Below are 20,982 nucleotides of genomic sequence, written 5' to 3'. Positions count from 1 at the left end.
GGTAAACTCAAGTGACCAGAATTCATAGAGCGGTAGAATGTGATTTAAGGGGATACAGTGGTACCTCAGGTTAAGTTCCGGAGGTCCGTACTTAACCTGAAACTGTTCTTAACCTGAAGCACCACCTTAGCTAATGGGGCCTCCTTCTGCTGCTGCGCCACCGGAGCACAATTTCTGTTCTCATCCTGAAGTAAAGTTCTTAACCTGAAGCACTATTTCTGGGTTTGCAGCATCTGTAACCTGAAGCGTATGTAACCTGAAGCGTATGTAACCCAAGGTACCACTGTAATATGTATGCAGACCATATTACTGCGTGACGCTCCTTCCTGAGTGGTGGTTAGCTTGGTAAAATATGAGGTGCTTTGTAATTTTAAGGCTATGGCACTGTGAGCTTTCAGTTAAACAAAAATACTACTGCCCCTGATTGTACCTCCCACTAGTAGAGCAAATTGACAGCTCGCTGTATTCTCGGATCTTATTTAGGATAACAGAGACTTTCATCTCTTCCAGTTCAAGTAAATAAACCGAATCGACTGTGTTACGGATGTTCAAGGGCAACCTTAGAAAACCTAGGACTCTGTTTGCCCCTTGCTGTTGTATTACCTTCCTTTCTGCTCATTACGTTACAAATCGAAACCTGTTTTTCCCTTTCGGTGGGCCCCTCAAAGCAGAGAATATTAAGCAAGTGGAAGGATATCTTTTATTTGGAGCAGATAGGGTTCAAACAGCAGCGTGCAAGCTTCCAAGTTACACAATAGCCTCACATTTGGGCTGCATGTTCAAAGGGAGAAAATAAAATAAAATCGTGGTGGGGGAGGGAGATTTGATGTCCCTGGGCAAGGCATGTTTTTGTAGATAGTTCATTCCATCGCCTGCTAACAGTAGTGGGTTTAAAACACACACACAAAAAAAAAACCTGTTAAGATAAAGGGAGACAGCTGGAGGAGACAATTAGGTTAAACGCAGGCCATGTGATCACATTTCAAGTTACACAAAACCCACCCGTAACCACAAGGGACAAAGCCGGGCGGGGTATGAAAAAATGTGCTAACTTTGAAGCTATTAATATCAGGCATTGCATGCAAATTGGTCATATGGGATAAAGCAATATATGAATCTCACAATTCCTAAAACAGATTAAAATCTCCACTTCAGGCACTGGGCAGTGAGAAAATAGTATTATTATTAAAGCATTTATTATTAAAGCAGAGTAATAAGAGCAATGGATGGCATATGATGTGCCCCAGGAATTATACAGAAATCTATGTGCAGCAGATTATTTAGATATAGCAGCATAGGTGTGCATTGGTCTTTAGAGAGGACAGTTCTGTGCCCTGAGGAGCTTACAGTATAAAATTGCAGAGAAAGCGGGCAAGACACGGAGGCAAAGAAGCAATATTTGGTTGTTTCAGTTTGCAGCCTGTGTTTTGGTTGACTTAGAGTAGCACACGTGAACAAGGTCTTACTAGCCCACATCTAAAAGTCTTAACTGTTCAGCCCTTGTCCAAAGGATTAGCTGCATAGCACCTCTCCACCCGTTGAAATGGTTGTTCTTGCCTAGGACAATTATAAAAAGGTAAACAGTAAAGACCCCTAGATGGTTAAGTCCAGTCAAAGGTGACTATCGGGTGCGGAGCTCATCTCACTTTTCAGGCCAAGGGAGCCGGTGTTTGTCCACAGACAGCTTTCCGGGTCATGTGGCCAGCAGGACTAAACCACTTCTGGCGCATGATGGAAACCAGAGTGCATGGAAACGCCATTTACCTTCCCACTGCAGCAGTACCTATTTATCTACTTGCACTGGTGTGCTTTTGAACCGCTAGGTAGGCAGGAGCTGGGACAGAGCAATGGGAGCTCACTCCATCATGGTGATCCGAACTGCCAACCTTCTGATCGGCAAGCCCAAGAGGCTCAGTGGTTTAGACCACAGTGCTACCCATGTCCCCTGCAGGACTAATAATATTACCATGGAACGAGTTCCCTGGCCAAACTGGTGTCTTGTTAATTTGAGTGAGTGGATTGGTGTAGCGTCCTTCATGTAATTACAAAATACCCAAATGTCAGCACGCTCCAATATTTGCCCCATCACCACAAAATAATTTGAGCAGTGGTTCCAAGAAGTGTTTGGCTCCAAGGGAAGTGGAGGAGCCACTTGTCATGCAATGGTCACGCCCACTTTAGCTGACACTTTAGCTGTGCAATGAAGGCAGAATATGGTGTCAGAAAAGAGAACATCTCACTACGCAGCCTGTCATATTGTCAAGGAGCTGTCAGGGAGGCAGGTCATCCACAGGGCAGGTACACACACAGCAGGCATGGAAGGCAAGTACCGTATTTTTTTCTCTATAAGACTCACTTTTTCCATCCTAAAAAGTAAGGGGAAATGTGTGTGCCTCTTATGGAGCAAATGCAGGCTGCACAGCTATCCTAGAAGCCAGAACAGCAAGAGGGGTTGCTGCTTTCACTGCGCAGCGATCCCTCTTGCTGTTCTGGCTTCTGAGATTCAGAATATTTTTTTTCTTGTTTTCCTCCTCCAAAGTCTTGTGGTCTGGTGCATCTTATAGAGCGAAAAATACGGTCGCTCTTTATTAACAGAAAGTAACAAGATTCTGGGGCTATCCTGCCGATCTCTGACTCCTCTCTGAGTCCCAGCCTCTAACAGTCCTTCTTCTGACCCCCCTTGATTGCTCAAACCCCTTGCTTCTAGCACCTCCCAGCTCATCCCTTCTGCAGACTTCTCTTCAATGTCCCACCCAGTGCCAGATTTGCATATAAGCTATAGCTTAGCTATAGCTTAGCGCCCCACTCTCTTGGGGGCCCCCAAAAAAATTAAAGGAAAAAAACTGGATGTACATTTCCAAAATATGATAAAAAAACAAATAAAACCTACATACAGCAAATGGCTTTAGATACCTATTAGGTACATTTTAGCCAATTTTCCTAACATTTTCTTTAAGTGCACTGCATGCAGTAAAATTAATACCTTCCTTCCACAACTTTTCCCAAGTTTCTAACTGAATATGATATCCAAAATGTTTAGCCCATTGTATCACCACCCCTTTGACTTCCTCATCTTTAGTATCCCATTCCAATAATAATTTATACATTTCCGACGTAGCAGCTTGATCTGGCGTTTTAGCACATTGCCAGAAGTGTGGGAATTACAAGTATAAAGGATAGGCAGGAATCTCGTCTCCTAAGAGACACTCCTTTGTAGATATTAGGGAGCTGGCTGTGCCGTGTGCTCAACTGATGCTAGCCCTCCCTCCACTGGGAGACAGCTGTGAGGATCAAACATACCGCATCTGTCAAATAAACATCCTGTGGGTGTTCTGCTCCCCTTTCTCCCCACTGCTCCCTCATTTTTATCTGTTTGGGGCCAAGGATCCGTGTCTCTGTGCTCTTCGCTTTCATCTGTGAAAAACAATATTTCTCTGGGGACAAAGCACGAAAAGTCCGCTTTGTATGTGTGTTTGAGTTACCGCATGCAGGGAAAGCTACCTAGCAGGCTATTCTCCTGAAAAATAAACAGATATAAAATTTAAAGCAAATCAAGAACATGCAGCTTCACCTCAACACAAAGAGTAATGGTAACACAGCAATATTTCATACTTCCCCCACCCAGCCAATGCCTTCTATAAATGCAGATACTAATAAACAAGACCCAACGACATGCAGCTGATGCAGTGGTGTCCAAACTTTTTTCAAAGAGGGCCAGATTTGATGAAGTGAAGGGCTATGAGAGCCGACCAAAGTTGTTGACCTTTGACCTTTTTTTTTTTTAAGTTGTTGAGCTTTTATTAGGATTGAAGTTGTGGAGGTTTCTTTAGGATTTTACCTCAGGAAGTAAACTACCCACAGGGACCGGATTAAACTGACCGGCGGGCTGGATTACGCCACCGAAATGGACTTTGGACATGCCTGTTTTAACCCCTTCTTCCCACCCCTTCTCTACCTTAAATCATCTCTCCTCCCCCCCCCAACCCCCACTTTACTGGGACCCAGTTTAGGCCAAGACAAGCTGGCCATTTCCACATCTCATCTGACCCTTAGGAACTATAGGAACTGATGTAAGCAACTTCTTGCTATAACCTATTGAGTTCAATAGAATTTAGTCTAAGGTAAATGTGTATAGGATTACAGCTGAGCAAGATGGTAAATTTTATTCCCTTCCTCCGCCCCCGCAACAGGAAACTTGGAACTCCCTTAGGATGAAGAACTAGATTCCGTTTGTGCATGGATGAGTTACACTTCATTTTCTTGCCCCAAACCAAATATGAAAACGATAGAATTCTGAAAGGTGTCTCAGTTTTGCAGGGGGCCCTAAAGCACGGAGAAAAGCAAATCCTTTTCTATCCAGCCTTTTGTGCATGAACTAAAAAGGCAGCAGCTTTAGTTCATTGGACTATGGACCTGGGTGTGCCGTATTCAAACAACAAACACAAGAAAGCAATTTGACTTGTGCACATTTATCTGGCTTTAATCTCTAAAGAGCCGTTTGCTGTGGGCTGCCCGGGGTGTTAAATCGATCCATATTCATCTACCTTAAGCTCTGCGGCGTCACTCACTGTGCCACGGAAAAAGCGCTCTTGAAATGGTCTGTGTTTGTTTGCCTTTGATCTCTAGGCTGTTATTTCCTGTGGGCTGCTTATGTACGTGACGCTTGTTCAAAAGAGAAATAGCGTCCACGTTTGGAGGTCTGCTGGGTGAAATATACTCATGAGCTCAGCACAAGTGTCACTTTTGCCGTTCGTGCACAGGCTAAAAAGCTACCATGATCACGTAGCTCAGTTGCGTGTCGAGACCCCGCAGCCACCCCCTCGTTGGAAATAACTCACACAAGGACACGGATATTAGGTTTATGTTATTGGGCAAATTTTGGGCCACAACTTTATTGAAATTACAGAATGTGAGCGGTATTGACTTAGGCACTGATTGGACCTGACTATATCTCACTCCTGCCCATTGTGCAGGAAGTCCAGTAAGGGTAAGCCACCAGTAGGGGGAGCCCTGTCAATGCGAACCAACTCAAGCTCCCCCTGGTGTTTCCGTTGGGGTCATGTCAAGGCCCTAGCCCACAGCCGGGCTTCAGACTAGATCTACACCCCCGGATTCCTTTAATGGAATACCCTTAAGCTTGGAGGGGCAGGTGATGGCCACACCTCCCCTCCCCCCACACAAAGTCAAACAATGCCTAACCGCAACCCTAACAAACTTGTGACGATTGCTACGAGGTAGGCGAAAACCAAGTGGCCAGTGCCAATTTGCCAAGTGGAAAAATTCCTACCAGGCCCCTCGGACAACCAAGGCGACCAACCGTAGTCCATAGCAAGGCCAGTGCCTAACCTGCAAATAGGGAGGGAGGGTGGGTGACTGAGGAAGCGAGCCAAAGAGAAAGTCCTCCGGCTCGCTCCTCAGTTTAAACAGCTCTGGCCACGTTCCCCCCCGGGCAGCGGATTGGCTGGCCGGGCTCTGACGTGGCCGGGATCCCCCAGGCAATGGGGGACAAGGTCCCCCGCCCCCAGTGGGGAGTGGGTGGCCACGCGGTCCACCGCAACTCCTCCCCACTGGGAAGTGGAGTGGATTAGCAGAGCACAAAGACCACAGAATGGATGCCTCAGGTCCAATCTTCAGCCCTCCCAGTTTAAGGATCTCAGATTTCAGATAACAGAGCTGAGCCAAAGAAGATAGCCAGAGAAGTCAGTCTACAGGCAAATGAACTGATGGGCTTCAAAGAATAAAGAGACTGACAATGTTTAATGTTTCTGATGGCAGGCAGTGCCGGATTTACATATAAGCTAAACAAGCTCTAGCTTAGGGTCCCACTCTCTTGGGGGCCCCCAAAAAATTTAAAGGGAAAAAAACCTGGATGTACATTTCCAAAATATAAGATAAAGACAAATAAAATAAAACCTACATACAGCAACAGTGGTTTGTGTTGTGTAGGCTCCTCTGATGTAAGTCATGGGCCCTGCCTGCTAGCCTGCTCCCTAAAATATCCCTGGTTTGCTCCTTTCTATATATAGGGTACCTACATTCTGCATGGAATGGTTGCATGGCAACATGGGCAAATGGCTTGAGATATCTATGAGGTCCATCAATTACCACATAGCATATATTCAACACCAAAAAACAGCGACAACCTGGTGTTGACAAAGGACAGCTGGACATATAAGGGGCCCCATTACCTTCAGGACCTGAGGGCCCCATCAAACCTAAATCTGGCCCTGGTCCCACCTAGATCTGGGATCTAGGTCGTCTTCTTCTGTTCCCTCCTAGGCTAGGATGTAATGCCTCCATAGTTGCGACCATGCGGGTCTCTTTGGCCAGAAAAGAAGTGGAGGATGAGGTCCACAACAGAGTCCCACCAGGGCAGCGGTGAGCATCCATTAGCTCAGGCATGTCCAAAATCCGTTTCATCCGGCCCCTGTGGCAGTTTATTTCCTGGGGTAAAATCCTAAAGAAACCTCCACAACTTCAATCCTAATAAAAGCTCAACACCTATAGCTTGTTTAGCTTATACGTAAATCCGGCACTGGATCCTTCTCTACAGATGTTGCATTGTAATGGCTCAGGCAATAAAAGGAGGGGGATTCTTTGCCATTAATGGATGGCCTATCTCAGTGACCAGATGGAGGCATCACAGAGAGAGACATTAATGGGGTGATGACAGTCACTCGCACCTGATATTCCCCACTGAGCTCCACCAAAAGAGATACAGCAGGTGCCTTTTGTTTTAAACGCTTGATGGAAACATTTCTGTTCCCAGAGGACTATGCAGGCGATTAAGAATACATTTTCCCACAACAGTCAATTGATGGTTTCTGTTATATATTTTATGTATTAGTGCTGTAAACTGCTTTGGTATTTTTCATTTTATGATATGGAGGCATATAAACATTTTTTTTTAATAAATAAAGCAAGCATCCAAAATTGGCTTGCAAAAGAAAGCTTTGTGCCGGATACGAATTTATTGTGGTATTTTGACTGTATTATGTTTCTTTCAAATTCACCCATTTGTTGATAAATGAAATAACTACATATCTATTAAATATATGTTTTCCCTGTAATGTGGTATAATTATCATACGGGCCAAGATTTGAACAAGCATCAGGATTGCACAGCTATCAGCAGGTGCCTTTTGTGTTGACTTTTAAATGCTTGCTGGAAACATTTCTGTTCTGCAACGACTACGCAGGTGATTAACTCGCCTATTTTGCTGTTTTGGAAGGGGAGAATTAATGTGATTGCTACCGTTTGGCTAGCACTATTTTTCTGCTTTTAATCCACTAAATTCAGAGCAGTGCCCCTCAAGGAAACGGCCAGAATGCTGTGAGAAATAAACCACAAATGGATTTGTATAACCGAGGCATCCAGTCTTTAGAGAAGGCTGCTTGCTACACCTCTTGACTATTGTCTGTTCCAGTCCTGCACCCTTCTAAACTGGACTCATTTGGAATATGGGTAGTTTTGTCTCACCTCTCTGTATTGGTTGCTATTACCTCTGATGGAGAGATGGAGCTATTATCTGCCCCGAGAATTCACATCCCTAGAATAGTGCTAGCAAGTAGTCCTTATGCTTGCAAATGTTCAAAAATTAAACTTTCTAAGAGGCAAAAAAACAACAACCCCCAAACCTAGATTTTTCTACAACAGCCAATTGATGTTTTCTATTGTATGTTTTATGTATTACTGCTGTAAGCTGCTTTGGTATTTTTCATTTTATGATATGGAAGCATATAAACATTTTTTTATAAATGAAAAACGCAAGCATCCAAAATTGGCTTGCAAAAGAAAACGCATGCCATTGCTTTGCGCCGGATACGAATTTATTGTGGTATTTTGATGGTATTACAGTGGTACCTCAGGTTAAGTACTTAGTTCGTTCCAGAGGTCTGTACTTAACCTGAAACTGTTCTTAACCTGAAGCACCACTTTAGCTAATGGGGCCTGCTGCTGCCGCACCGCCACAGCACAATTTCTGTTCTCATCCTGCAACAAAGTTCTTAACCTGAAGCACTATTTCTGGGTTAGCGGAGTCTGTAACCTGAAGCGTTTGTAACCTGAAGCGTATGTAACCTGAGGTACCACTGTATGTTTATTTCAAATTCACCCAGCAAACTATGTTGATATAAGAAATAACTACAATGGTACCTTGGTTTAAGAACAGCTTAGTTTATGAACAACTTGGATTAAGAATGCTGCAAACCCGGAAGTTGGTGTTTTGGTTTGTGAACTTTGCCTTGGAATAAGAACATGTTCCGCTTCCTGTTGAGTGTGTTCAATTTGTAAATTGAGTCCCCGCTGCTATGGGAAAGCACGCCTTGGTTTAAGAATGCTTTGGTTTAAGAACAGGCTTCCGGAACGGATCAAGTTTGTAAACCAAGGTACCACTGTATATATCTATTAAATATATGTATTTCCCTGTAATGCAGTATAATTATCATATGGGCCAAGATTTGAACAAGCATCAGGACTGCACAGCCATCTCCTGCATCAGCTGTGGAATCAGACTATGTTTTGTTTCCAGCCACGAGGTGGAGCTATAAAACCCTGCAATAAACCATATAAATGTAGCAAAGGTCCCCTTGCCTTTTTTCTTTCTTTTCTTGGCAAAGGGTGGTAGTTTTTTGTTACACAAGGTCACGGGATTTGTTGTAATGGCGGGCGCTTGTGTGGAAATAGTTGTGTACTGCCATAGCTGTCAACTTACAGATTTGAAAATAAGGGACCAGCAGCCAAAATAAGGAATTTTGCTATTGTAAAGAGTTACATACATTGGTAGGATTAACAGATGCTATCAATCCGGCATGAGGCAGTTGTGGCGCGGCGGCGACCGCTGAAGCGCCACCCTTCTGCATCCCTCCCCATCCCCTCCTCTTCCTCCTCCCTCAGGCTGCCTCCTCAGCTGCCACCACCGCTGCCGCCTCCGGGCTCAAGGGCGGCGTGGGCAAGAGTCTCTCTCCCTCTCCCCTCTCTCTCGGGCGGGGAAGGGCCGATGGAACTCCTTGCGCCAGGACGACGGCGCCAGTGCGTGCTCTCTCTCGTGGCAGAGGACCCCGAGCTGCTGCTTCCCTCCCGAGCAGGGCAAGCATGAAACCTGGGAAATTTAAGGGACATCATCAATAAGGGACAGCAGCGGGACACGGCGCTGGGATAAGGGAGTTTCCCGCCAAATAAGGGACGGTTGACAGCTATGACTCCTGCCTGCCTCCCCCCCCTACCCAGTGTCCCCCCCCCCCTAAAAACATGTTTAGGGGGTACTCCCATTTTCCTACTCATATTGAAATCCTGCCCCTCAATGAGGCCAAACTTAGATTCACAAAATGTTTAAGGGTATGCGTACACCCTACCCCCACAAAAAGCTCTGCCCCTACCCATTCTACACACTTCTTCTGTTAAATAATCCTTACATGGTTTGAGTCAGAGTTAAATTTTATACAGCAGTCGGCTAAGCTTAGACTCTGGACCTAATGGTCTCATGGGGCTCCCCTCTTTAGACAGCAATGTGTTTTGCTTCATAACTTGAAAATGTGGTGAGCCAAACCTGCTGCATATCACAGAATCCTAGAATTGTAGGTTTGGGACTCCAAAGGATCATCCATTCCTATGCAATGCAGGATTATGAAGCAGTTCCAAACAGGGATCAAACCTGCAACCTTGGTGTTATCAGCACCAAGCTCTAAGCAACTGATGATGATGATGATGATATTTATGCCCCGCCCATCTGGCTGGGTTTCCTCAGCCACCCTGGGCGACTCCCAATAGAATATTAAAAACACAATAGAACATCAAACATTAAAAACTTCCCTGTACAGGGCTGCCACCAGATGTATTCTAAAAGTCAGATAGTTGTTTATTTCCTTGACATCTGATGGGGGAGCGTTCCACAGGGCAGATGCAACCACCGAGAAGGCCCTCTGCCTGGTTCTCTGTAACCTCACTTCTTGCAGTGAGGGAACTGCCAGAAAGCCCTCAGCGCTGGACCTCAGTGTCCAGGCAGAACGATGGGGGTGGAGACGCTCCTTCAGGTCTACTGGGCTGAGGCCGGTTAGGGCTTTAAAGATCAGCACCAACACTTTGAATTGTGCTCAGAAACATACTGGGAGCCAATGAAGATCTTTCAGGACTGGTGTTATATGGTCTTGGCGGCCGCCCCCAGTCACCAGTCTAGCTGCTGCATTCTGGATTAGTTGTAGTTTCCGGGTCACCTTCAAAGGTAGCCCCACGTAGAGCGCATTGCAGTAGTCCAAGCAGGAGGTAACCAGGGCATGCACCACTCTGGCGAGACAGTCTGTGGACAGGTAGGGTCTCAGCCTGCGTACCAGATGGAGCTGGTAAACAGCTGCCCTGGACACTGAATTGACCTGCAGTGAGGGAACTGCCAGAAGGCCCTCGGAGGAGGACCTCAGGGTCTGGGCTATTCAGGCGATGTATGGGGGTCCTGGCAGCACCACTGGTTTTATAAGGTGGGGATAGGGGAGCAGGGTACTAGCTCAATGTTATTAGTGGCCTTCTGGCAAGTGTCAGCTAGTGGTCTGAGGACTTTGCTGCCCTGGTTACATTTTGTATGGACACAACCACATTTTGGAACCCAAGCTTAAGAAAAGCTGGGTTAGGGAAGTTTTTAATGACTGATGTTTTAATGTACAGTGGTACCTCGGGTTACATACGCTTCAGGTTACATACGCTTCAGGTTACAGACTCTGCTAACCCAGAAATAGTGCTTCAGGTTAAGAACTTTGCTTCAGGATGAGAACAGAAATCGTGCTCTGGCAGCGTGGCGGCAGCAGGAGGCCCCATTAGCTAAAGTGGTGTTTCAGGTTAAGAAAGGTTTCAGGTTAAGTACGGACCTCCGGAACGAATTACGGTAAGTACTTAACCCGAGTTACCACTGTATTCTAAATCTTTTGTTGGAAGCCGTCCAGAGTGGCTGGGGAAACCCAGCCAGATGGGTGGGGTAGAAATCATCATCATGATCATCATCTCACTAGGACTTGGGAGACCAGCATTCAAGTCCCCACTGAGCCATGAAGTTCAGTGGGTGACCTTGGGCCAGTCAAGTTAGGCTGAGAGGCACAACCTCACAGGGTTGTTGGTAAGAATTAAATGAGGAGAGGGAGAACCATGTATACCACCTTAAGCTCCTTAGATAAGAGGATAAAAATGCAGTAAGTACCGCAGTGCCAAGAAACTTAACAACTTGTGCTGTGGTACTTGAGACCCTTTCTTGAAGCTGGCAGCTACCCCTTAGAAAAGAGGACACAGATTTGCTAAACAAATGCACATGCTAGTTTCTATTTATGCAGATGCAAACTGAGCAGCAGTTACTGCAATTTATATAAGAAAGGCAGCCGATCTTGCCACAGGGGGGCCAGACGGTGAGCAGGCATGTCTGCTGATCTGTTGATGAGCCAATTCGAGGCCCCTTGCCCTCCCTTGATGGGATCCTTTATCTTTCCATCGGACTTAGACCAGACAACCCAAGTTGCCATAAAGTAGGACTCATGATCCCCTCTTCCACTGCCAGCTCCTCCCAGGAAATGGTACGAGTGGGAACTGGGCTAGAGTTCACACCGCAGAGACGTCCTTGGTGCTCTTGTTTGAAAGGGGACGTAGGTAAATGGGCCATATTTTGTTATCTGCTGCTGGTCTGGAGCCTGATTCTGCGTTCCTTCTATTTCATCAGCCACAGCTATTCTAGGACTTGCCTGTCGAGGTCCCCAAGCCACCCCCCTAAATAAATCACAATTCACACAGAATTTTTGTTTAAGGTTTTGGGCATAATTTTGGCCACAACTTTACAGTGGTACCTTTGGTTACGTACTTAATTTGTTCCAGAGGTCCTTTCTTAACCTGAAACTGTTCTTAACCTGAAGCACCATTTTAGCTAATGGGGACTCCCGCTGCTGCTGTTCTCCTCCTGAAACAGCGTTCTTAACCCGAGGTACTATTTCCAGGTTAGCGGAGTCTGTAACCTGAAGTGTATGTAACCCAAGGTACCACTGTATTAAAATACATAATGTGAGTGGTTGCTTAGGCATTGGTTACGACTATCTGTCCCCACCCCGGGACAGAACTGACTTCCGGATTCCAGCGAAAGCCAGTAAGGGAAAACAATATTGGGGAGAGAATGGGGCTGGGCACCATACCGTCACCTCTCCCCACATGCTCCCAGGGGCTTGCACGGCCCTAGCCCCTTGCCGGGGATACGGACAAAAGTATGGCAAACCCCTGGATTCCTTTAACGGAATTCCCTTGCAGAAGCAGCACTGGAGGGGCAGGCACAGCCAATCCATACCCCTCCAGCAACCAATTTTTGAAACCAATGCCTAACCACAACCTTACAGGTTGCGACGATTTGCTATGCAGTAGGCAAAAACCAAATGGCACCAGCCAATCAGCCAAATGGACAAAATCCCTACCAGGCCCCTGCTCCAAAAGCAGATGACCCCATGACAGGCATAGCAAGGTCAAACACAACAAACACCCTAAAATTAGGGAGGGTGGATGGGTGATCCGATGCACGCAGCGAAAAGAGGAAGCGCAACGCTGCGCGCAGGGCATATATTCAACCCAGGCTGTCACTCAAAAATTGGCAACATCAAACTCTCCCCAGCAACCTGAAGAGTCCAATCACAATTTGGGCCAACCAACCAACTTGCCTAGCAACAGGGGGTGTCTGGTTAACCCCACCACAACCCATGCTCTCCATGAAGGAGAACACGCTTTGTCGACCTTTCTTTAGGGAGTACGGCGCTGCCAGCGGGACGGGAGGAGGCGGGCAGCGGCTAGAGGGCAGCTCCTCCAGCAGGAAAGGCTGGACGTGATGCCTCCTGGCTCAGATGGGCGCTTCATGCTGCTGTGGCCACAGCAGATGGAGGCTCCGGGCGCAGTGCTGCTTTGGCGCAGGCGGCATGGCAGAGGCGGGCGAGGGTGGCGAGCTGATGCCGGGAGGGGCTGCGTCCAGCCTCCGCCTCTTCCCTGGCGCCCTCCAGAACTTGGCGCCCTGGCGCCCTGCGCCACTAGCCTCTATGGGTAAGACGTCCCTGGTTCTGAGCTATGAGCCACCTTCTGAACTCTGAGCTATGAGGCACCCAGTGGCGTAGCATGGGTTGTCAGCACCCGGGGCAAGGCAAGTAATTTGCGCCCCCTAACCCGTGGATTTGCGCCCCCTAACCCTAACCCCCAGATGTTGCGCCCAGTGCGGCCGGCCCCCCCTGCACCCCCCACGCTACGCCACTGGAGGCACCTTCCATCTCAGGTCTCTCTCCCGCCCCGCCAGATATATTGCATCCTTGCATCAGCAAGCTCTTAATTGTTTTCTTAAGGAAGAGTTTGCAGATGAGTTTATGGCGATATGTGCAATGTTTGCTTCTTCTGCAGACGACCTGTCCCAGTCACAAAAGACAGCATTGTTCATATATTGACCAGATTTCACAAAGTCCTCCTAGCCATTGATATTGACTATCTTTTGGTTATAAAAGGCAAGAAAGGTCAAGGATTATGTGCGTGTTATCGGAAGGCTTACATTCTTACTCTCTGTTTGAGCTCACCATTGGTAAAATTCCCAAGGGAAAGGAGGAGCTGAAATCCACACCCAGCATATCACCTTGTCTTCCATATTGGTTCCGAAGTGTAAGGAAACCTTAGGATTTTCACTACTGGTGAATAAGAACAAAGGATGGTCTACTAAGGGTAAAATCTAGCAACTGATTCAATAACCAGGCTAAGTAATGTTTGCCTGATGTGCTCTGTTGTTGCAAAGAAGGGCAGTTGGGTTTTGTTGGACTGAACTAGTGGTTTCGTGATCTTCCATTATTTTTATTTATTTGTAGTACCGTTGACAAGTCATATGGAGCTTAAAGGTAAAGGGTAAAGGGACCCCTTATCATTAGGTCCAGTCGTGACCGACACTGGGGTTGCGCGCTCATCTTGCTCTACAGGCCAAGGGAGCCAGCGTACAGCTTCCGGGTCATGTGGCCAGCATGACTAAGCCGCTTCTGGTGAACCAGAGCAGCACATGGAAACGCCATTTACCTTCCCGCCGGAGCGGTGCCTATTTATCTACTTGCACCTTGATGTGCTTTCAAACTGCTAGGTTGGCAGGAGCAGGGACCGAGCAACGGGAGCTCACCCCGTCGCGGGGATTCGACCCACCAACCTTCCGATCGGCAAGTCCTAGGCTCTGTGGTTTAACCCATAGCGCCACCTGCGTCCCTCATATGTAGCTTAGAAATGCACAAATTTTGTATTTCATTCATTTATTGGGATTTTATTCCCCCTTTCTCCAAGGAACTCAGGTGAAGCAAATGTTCTACCCATCCGCACTGAACCCTCACACCAACCTTGTGAGGTAAACAAGACTTGGGGGGGAAGTCAGCGTCATCCCTGAGCAACTTTGAATTAGAAGCTTCCTGCACTGGGTCCTGTATTCGAAACACACCAGATTTCAGGGGTGCGTGCAGGCCTGTAGCCAGACAATTTGAGGGAGATGAAGCCTCCATGTTGAAAAAGAACGCTCCTTTGAAGGGAACTTTGCCGCCCTGAAAAACTGGTGCCATCGCCTGCAAAACCTAACCTGCAGAAAGCCATTCTGTCAAGCCCCTTAGTGACATTCCTAACCAAACCAGCGCATTTTGGGGAAGGCGGGAGGAAGAGAGGAGAAAATATGTGTTTATACAAAAGAAAAGAGGGGAAAGGGCCGCAGAAGAGAATGAGCGGCATAATGTGACACACGACTTCCTTATCTTACCTCCACAGTTTCTTTTCTCTTTTTAAAATAAATTTTATTAAAGCAGGGTTTCTCAAACTTGGGTCGCCAGCTGTTTTTAGACTACAGTTCCCATCATCCCTGACCACTTGTCCTGATAGCTAGGGATGATGGGAGTTGTAGTGCAAAAACAGTTGGAGACCCAAGTTTGGGAAACCCTTACTGGAGTTTAAAGAAAAATACAGAACTTAATATCAAATATGTTTTACCTCCAAACTGAAGCATTAATCTAAATACTAAAGGGGGGGAAGAGAAGAAAAAGAGTAAGAATGAAAGAAGAAAAAGCATTGAAAGAAGAGAAGATAATAATAATAATAATAATAAACAAATAGAAAAAGGGTATTTCCGCTTCTCTATCTGCCAATTATTTATAAAATAACGGTTCAAAATATTTGCTGTCTGCACTCCAGAACATTTCTAGCTGTAAATAATATCCAGCTTCCTCCTTCTGAGGGTGATATTTTCCCCAATCCCTCTCCCAGGCCTCTATGTTAGTTTTATTACTCAGAAAGTCCATTATAACTCTTCTTTAATTCATATTCTCTAATGTTCTGGCTCAGTATTTTCCCAGCTCTTTGCAAAGTCTTTCTCTCATGTTTGGGGAAACCCATTTTTTTCACGGTACCAAGTTCTGTGGGATTTTGAGGTGTTTCTGCACCTTATTCTAATGGCTACGGAACTGTACTGACTTTAAAAGAGTAAGAGAATAAATGAACCCCAAAGAATGAGTCAGTGAAGAAATTTCAGGGGTACGGATAATTCTGCAATCTTTTCCTATCAGGACAACCTTCTGGTGCCCTCTCAGGTGATGGGGACATTGCATTTCCTTCCGTTGCAACTTTTAGAGATTGCCCCAGTGTCCGTGCAGCACACCTGAAACACTGAGGATGAACTGCAATTCTTGGGAAATGAAGCGAGGTCCCTACCAAAGAAGAATGGCAACTTAAGTTGACAGAACATGTACAATGTGCAGACTTAACAAATAGGATAGGAGAACAAGAAGAATATATGCTTAAAGAAGATTGGAAAGCATTTCTTGAATATACGGGAAATAATTGTGTACAGCTGAAAACGCTGGCAGCATAAAGATAAATTCAACAGTGTCAATGAGGTTTGATGGATGCAATAAGGGAATACTGAATGGTATTCCCTGTAAAACATGCAGGGATTTATGATATGTAAAATGAACCGTGGAAAGAGAAGAAGGGAAATCATTGATATCTTAAGGATGTAAAATGAGTATTTTAAATTGTGAAACAGAAAAATTAATAAAATTTATATAGAAGAAGAAGAAGAATGAGCTGCAATTCTCCAGACATTAATTTCTTCACACGCTTTGGCTCAGCTGCAGGGAACATGCGCTTGCTTCTGTACAAACCCGCTCTGAAAAGTACAGTATTGGGTAACACACCAATAATAATAATAATAATAATAATAATAATAATAATAATAATAATATATTTATACCCCGCCTACCTAGCTGGGTTTCCCCAGCTACTCTGGGCGGCTCCCAATAGAATATTAAAAACATGATAAAAGATCAAACATTAAAAACTTCCCTAAACAGGGCTGTCTTCAGATGTCTTCTAAAAGTCAGATAGTTGTTTACTTCCTTGCCATCTGATGGGAGGGCATTCCACAGGCAGGTGCCACCACCGAGAAGGCCCTGCCTGGTTCCCTGTAACCTCGCTTCTCACAGTGAGGGAAGTGCCAGAAGGTCCTCGGAGCTGGACCTCAGTGTCCGGGTGGAACGATGGGGGTAGGGACGCTCCTTCAGATATACTAGACTGAGGCCGTTTAGGGCTTTCAAGGTCAGCACCAACACTTTGAATTGTGCTTGGAAACGACCTGGGAACCAATGAAGGTACCCTGTAATGTTCATATGCTGTTATTTGCACACTGTGCCCAAGTCAGTATATCCCTGCCTGGAGGCACAGGAACGGGGCAGATCAGCTTGCAGACTTGACCCACAGCAGCCGCTCCTGGATTTAGTAAAAGGCTGTATTGGCACAGACCCTAAATATAGCAGCTGCCTTCAAGATCCTGCTGCATCGAGGGATCACGTTCCCCATATTCTCTTACACGCATGTGATCTGCTTCTCCTGGACTCTGCTCATTGCAGCAGACAGCAGTCTGTGCAAACAGCTGTGTGAGTCAGCAAGCGCCTGAACTTTGCTCTATATCGGCTAATGAAGCATAATAAATGGACACGTGAGGCTCAAAAAAACCCCGTGGAAGTTGACCAGGCCCATTCGCTTTCTGACACATAAGGTAGTTGTGCAACAATAGCTCTGGTTCAAAAGACTTAGTTCAAAGTATGTTCAGATATAGATATACTCAACGAGACCCACAACTTGCTGAACTTGGGAGGAGAAAGTGAGAGTGCCTCGCAGGAGATTGAAAGTATTCTGAACAGAATTAGAAACTGAGATATGAAAGCTAGGATAGGGTTGCCATAAGGACACCCCAAAAATTGTTGACCTTTTTTTTTTTTTAGGATGACCCCGTAATCGTTGAGCATTTTTTAAGGAAACCACAAAAAATGTTGAGTTCACAAAAAAGCAGAGACCAGAACTCTGTACACCCACAAGAGCAATACCATGGTGACAACTGCCATGAGCTCACCAAATTATGTCATTGCAACAAAGGTTGGAATCTGTTGTTTAGTCGTTTAGTCGTGTCCGACTCTTCGTGACCCCATGGACCAGAGCATGCCAGGCACTCCTGTCTTCCACTGCCTCCCACAGTTTGGTCATACTTATGCTGGTAGCTTCGAGAACACTATCCAACCATCTTGTCCTCTGTCGTCCCCTTCTCCTTGTGCCCTCCATCTTTCCCAACATCAGGGTCTTTTCCAGGGAGTCTTCTCTTCTCATGAGGTGGCCAAAGTATTGGAGCCTCAGCTTCACGATCTGTCCTTCCAGTGAGCACTCAGGGCTGATTTCCTTCAGAATGGAGAGGTTTCATCTTCTTGCAGTCCATGGGACTCTCAAGAGTCTCCTCCAGCACCATAATTCAAAAGCATCAATTCTTCACTTTTGAATCTTTGTTGCTAACCAGGTTCAAATCTCCTGCTTAAGCCATTTTTTCCCAAGTAAAGCAAGACAGCATTTCTAGTGTGTTAGAAAGAAATGAGTATTTATTTGAACTGGGGAGCCGAGGTGACTTTTTAACATCAAATCAACCCATACCTGCCCTTTTTTAATCTCGATTTATCTTCTGTGTTTGGAACATAAAAGCGTTTTGGAGTTTTTGTTATTATGAGAGCCACACCTATTCAGCTGATTTCAACACGATGACTTGTGAAGGGGAAATCAAGGTTGCATTGGTTTATATGACTGTGGGAGTTTTCTGCTTTCATTTCCCCATTTTAGTGGTTTCCAGGCTTTTTTTGACCCTTTTCCACATAAATGGGTCTGCCTAGGAAGCGGAGGAGGGGCAATTCTGTATTGCCAAAAGGATGAAATGCATCACACACACAAAAAGAGGACAACATATTTGCATAAAAAGTGCATAAAAAGTGCAGCTGCTAATGTGCACGTATAGATATACAACTAGTAGAAATATTATAATTTAAATAGAAATGTAATACATGTCTTACCATAGTGAGAATTATGGTGATTGAGTGATCTGTGTCTGCTTTCCAGGTACACAACTTCAAGGACCGCTCCCCTCCTTTCTCATAGTTCTATAAACCAGTCGTCTTCTTCTTCCTCAGTGCTGAAAATAGCATTTTTTTCAGGGTTTACCATCTTGGCTGCCTTGCAAGTTTTTCCCCACCTGGCCCGGGAGGGCAGCACCCGGACTGACTCCGGCTTCAAAAGCTGAGGCTACCGAAGAGGAAAGAGACCAGTGCCAGATTTACGTATAAGCTAAACAAGCTCTAGCTTAGGGCCCTACTCTCTTGGGGGCCCCAAAAAATTTAAAGGAAAAAAACACCTTGATGTATATTTCCAAAATATAAGATAAAAAACAAATAAAATAAAACCTATACCCAGCAACAGTGTTTTGTGTTTTGTAGGCTCCTATGATGTAAGTCAGGCATAGGCAAACTCGGCTCTCCAGGTGTTTTGGGACTACAACTCCCATCATCCCTAGCTAACAGGACCAGTGGTCAGGGATGATGGGAGTTGTGGTCCCAAAACATCTGGAGGGCCAAGTTTGCCTATGCCTGATGTAAGTAATGGGACCCACCTGCCAGCCTGCTCCCTAAAATCTCACTGGTTTGCTCATTTCTATATACAGTGGTACCTTGGTTCTCAAACTTAATCCATCCCGGAAGCCTGTTCCAAAACCAAAGCGCTCCCAAACCAAGGCGCGCTTTCCCATAGAAATAAAACAAAACCTACATACAGCAACAGTGTTTTGTGTTGTGTCATGGGCACCGCTGGCTAGCCTGCTCCCTCAAATATCACTGGTTTGCTCTTTTCTATATATGGGACGCGGGTGGCACTGTGGGTAAAAGCCTCAGCGCCTAGGACTTGCCGATCGAAAGGTCGGCGGTTCGAATCCTCGTGGCGGGGTGTGCTCCCATCGCTCGGTCCCAGCACCTGCCAACCTAGCAGTTCAAAAGCATCCCCGGGTGCAAGTAGATAAATAGGTACCGCTTTATAGCGGGAAGGTAAACGGCGTTCCATGTGCTGCGCTGGCTCGCCATGCATTGCTTTGAATGCATGCTTTATATTTGACTTTCTTCAGAACTGTTTTATTCTGGATTGTTGTGTTTGGTGTTTGAACGTGTTGCAAACAGCTTTGATATTTTTTCATAAAAAGGTAATGTAGTATAGAAATGCTATCATAATAATAATAATAATAATAAGGTTTATGTGGAGTGTTTCTTGGGAGAAAAGCAATGACAAACCTAGACAGCATCTTAAAAAGTAGAGACATCACCTTGTCAACAAAGGTCCGTATAGTACAACTATGGTTTTCCCAGTAGTGATGTATGGAAGTGAAAGCTGGACCATAAAGAAGGCTGATCGCCGAAGAATTGATGCTTTTGAATTATGGTGCTGGAGGAGACTCTTGAGAGTCCCATGGACTGCAAGAAGATCAAACCTATCCATTCTGAAGGAAATCAGCCCTGAGTGCTCACTGGAAGGACAGATCCTGAAGCTCAGGCTCCAATACTTTGGCCACCTCATGAGAAGAGAAGACTTCCTGGAAAAGACCCTGATGTTGGGAAAGATGGAGGGCACAAGGAGAAGGGGACAACAGAGGATGAGATGGTTTGATAGTGTTCTCGAAGCTACCTGCATGAGTTTGAACAAACTGCGGGAGGCAGTGGAAGACAGAAGTGCCTGGCGTGCTCTGGTCCATGGGGTCACGAAGAGTCGGACACGACTAAACAACTAAACAACAAAATGTGGAGTGTTGGCCTCAACATTGCCTTACATGGTCTGACACTGCATCTCAGAAAACACGTGTCCTCTGCAGTTAAATATTGCAGGTAAAGTAGGCTACAGGGCTTTTTTTCAGCCAGAACTTACCGGAACTCAGTTCCAACATCTCTCAAGTGGGCGCCATTGCCATAAGAGAACAAGAGAGGCATTCATGGTGAGTTCCAGCACCTCTTTTTCTAGAAAATTAGCACTGGCTGGGGAAACTGACTTTCTGTGAAGTTTGTTTTCTGTTTATGCCCCTTTCTTTGAGATCCCCGATAAACTTCTGAGCAACCTCAACGTTCCTAGAACAGAGTTTGGAAGACACATCCCCTTTCCATCAAAACATGTCTTGACCTTTTGTGAATATTGCAATCCGCCCTCAATCTTTTCTGGTCAAGTATGTTTAGAACTTATGGAAGAGGGAAACCAAAAGAAGGGCAGGGAATCAACAGCATGAAGAACTACAATGAACAATTTGTATTTCCCAACGTGCGTCAATCGTTCTGGTCAAATAACCTAGCAACCATGTTTAGGACATACTGAGAAAAGAAAGCGTAGGAAAAATTAAAAGTAAACAGCTTGAAGGACTATAATAAACAAATCTGCAAAGCAACTTTTAGTTTACTTTCGACTAGTGCAATGTCCTATGGGGTACTGGCTGCAGAGCTAAATCTCCCCCTGACTGCAATGAATTCAGTGTCATTTGTCAACCAAATGTTTGTTTCTTTCAGAATGGTTCCTCCCGTTTGTAAGCTGCCTTCTGTTGTTAAACCCTGGTCTCCTTGCTGGCCCAAATAGGACTAATTTAGGCAGTTAGCCTTGGTG

Source organism: Podarcis cretensis, assembly GCF_951804945.1.
Source record: "Podarcis cretensis genome assembly, chromosome: 17".
Lineage (NCBI taxonomy): Eukaryota > Metazoa > Chordata > Lepidosauria > Squamata > Lacertidae > Podarcis > Podarcis cretensis.
This window is presented reverse-complemented; position numbering follows the sequence as displayed.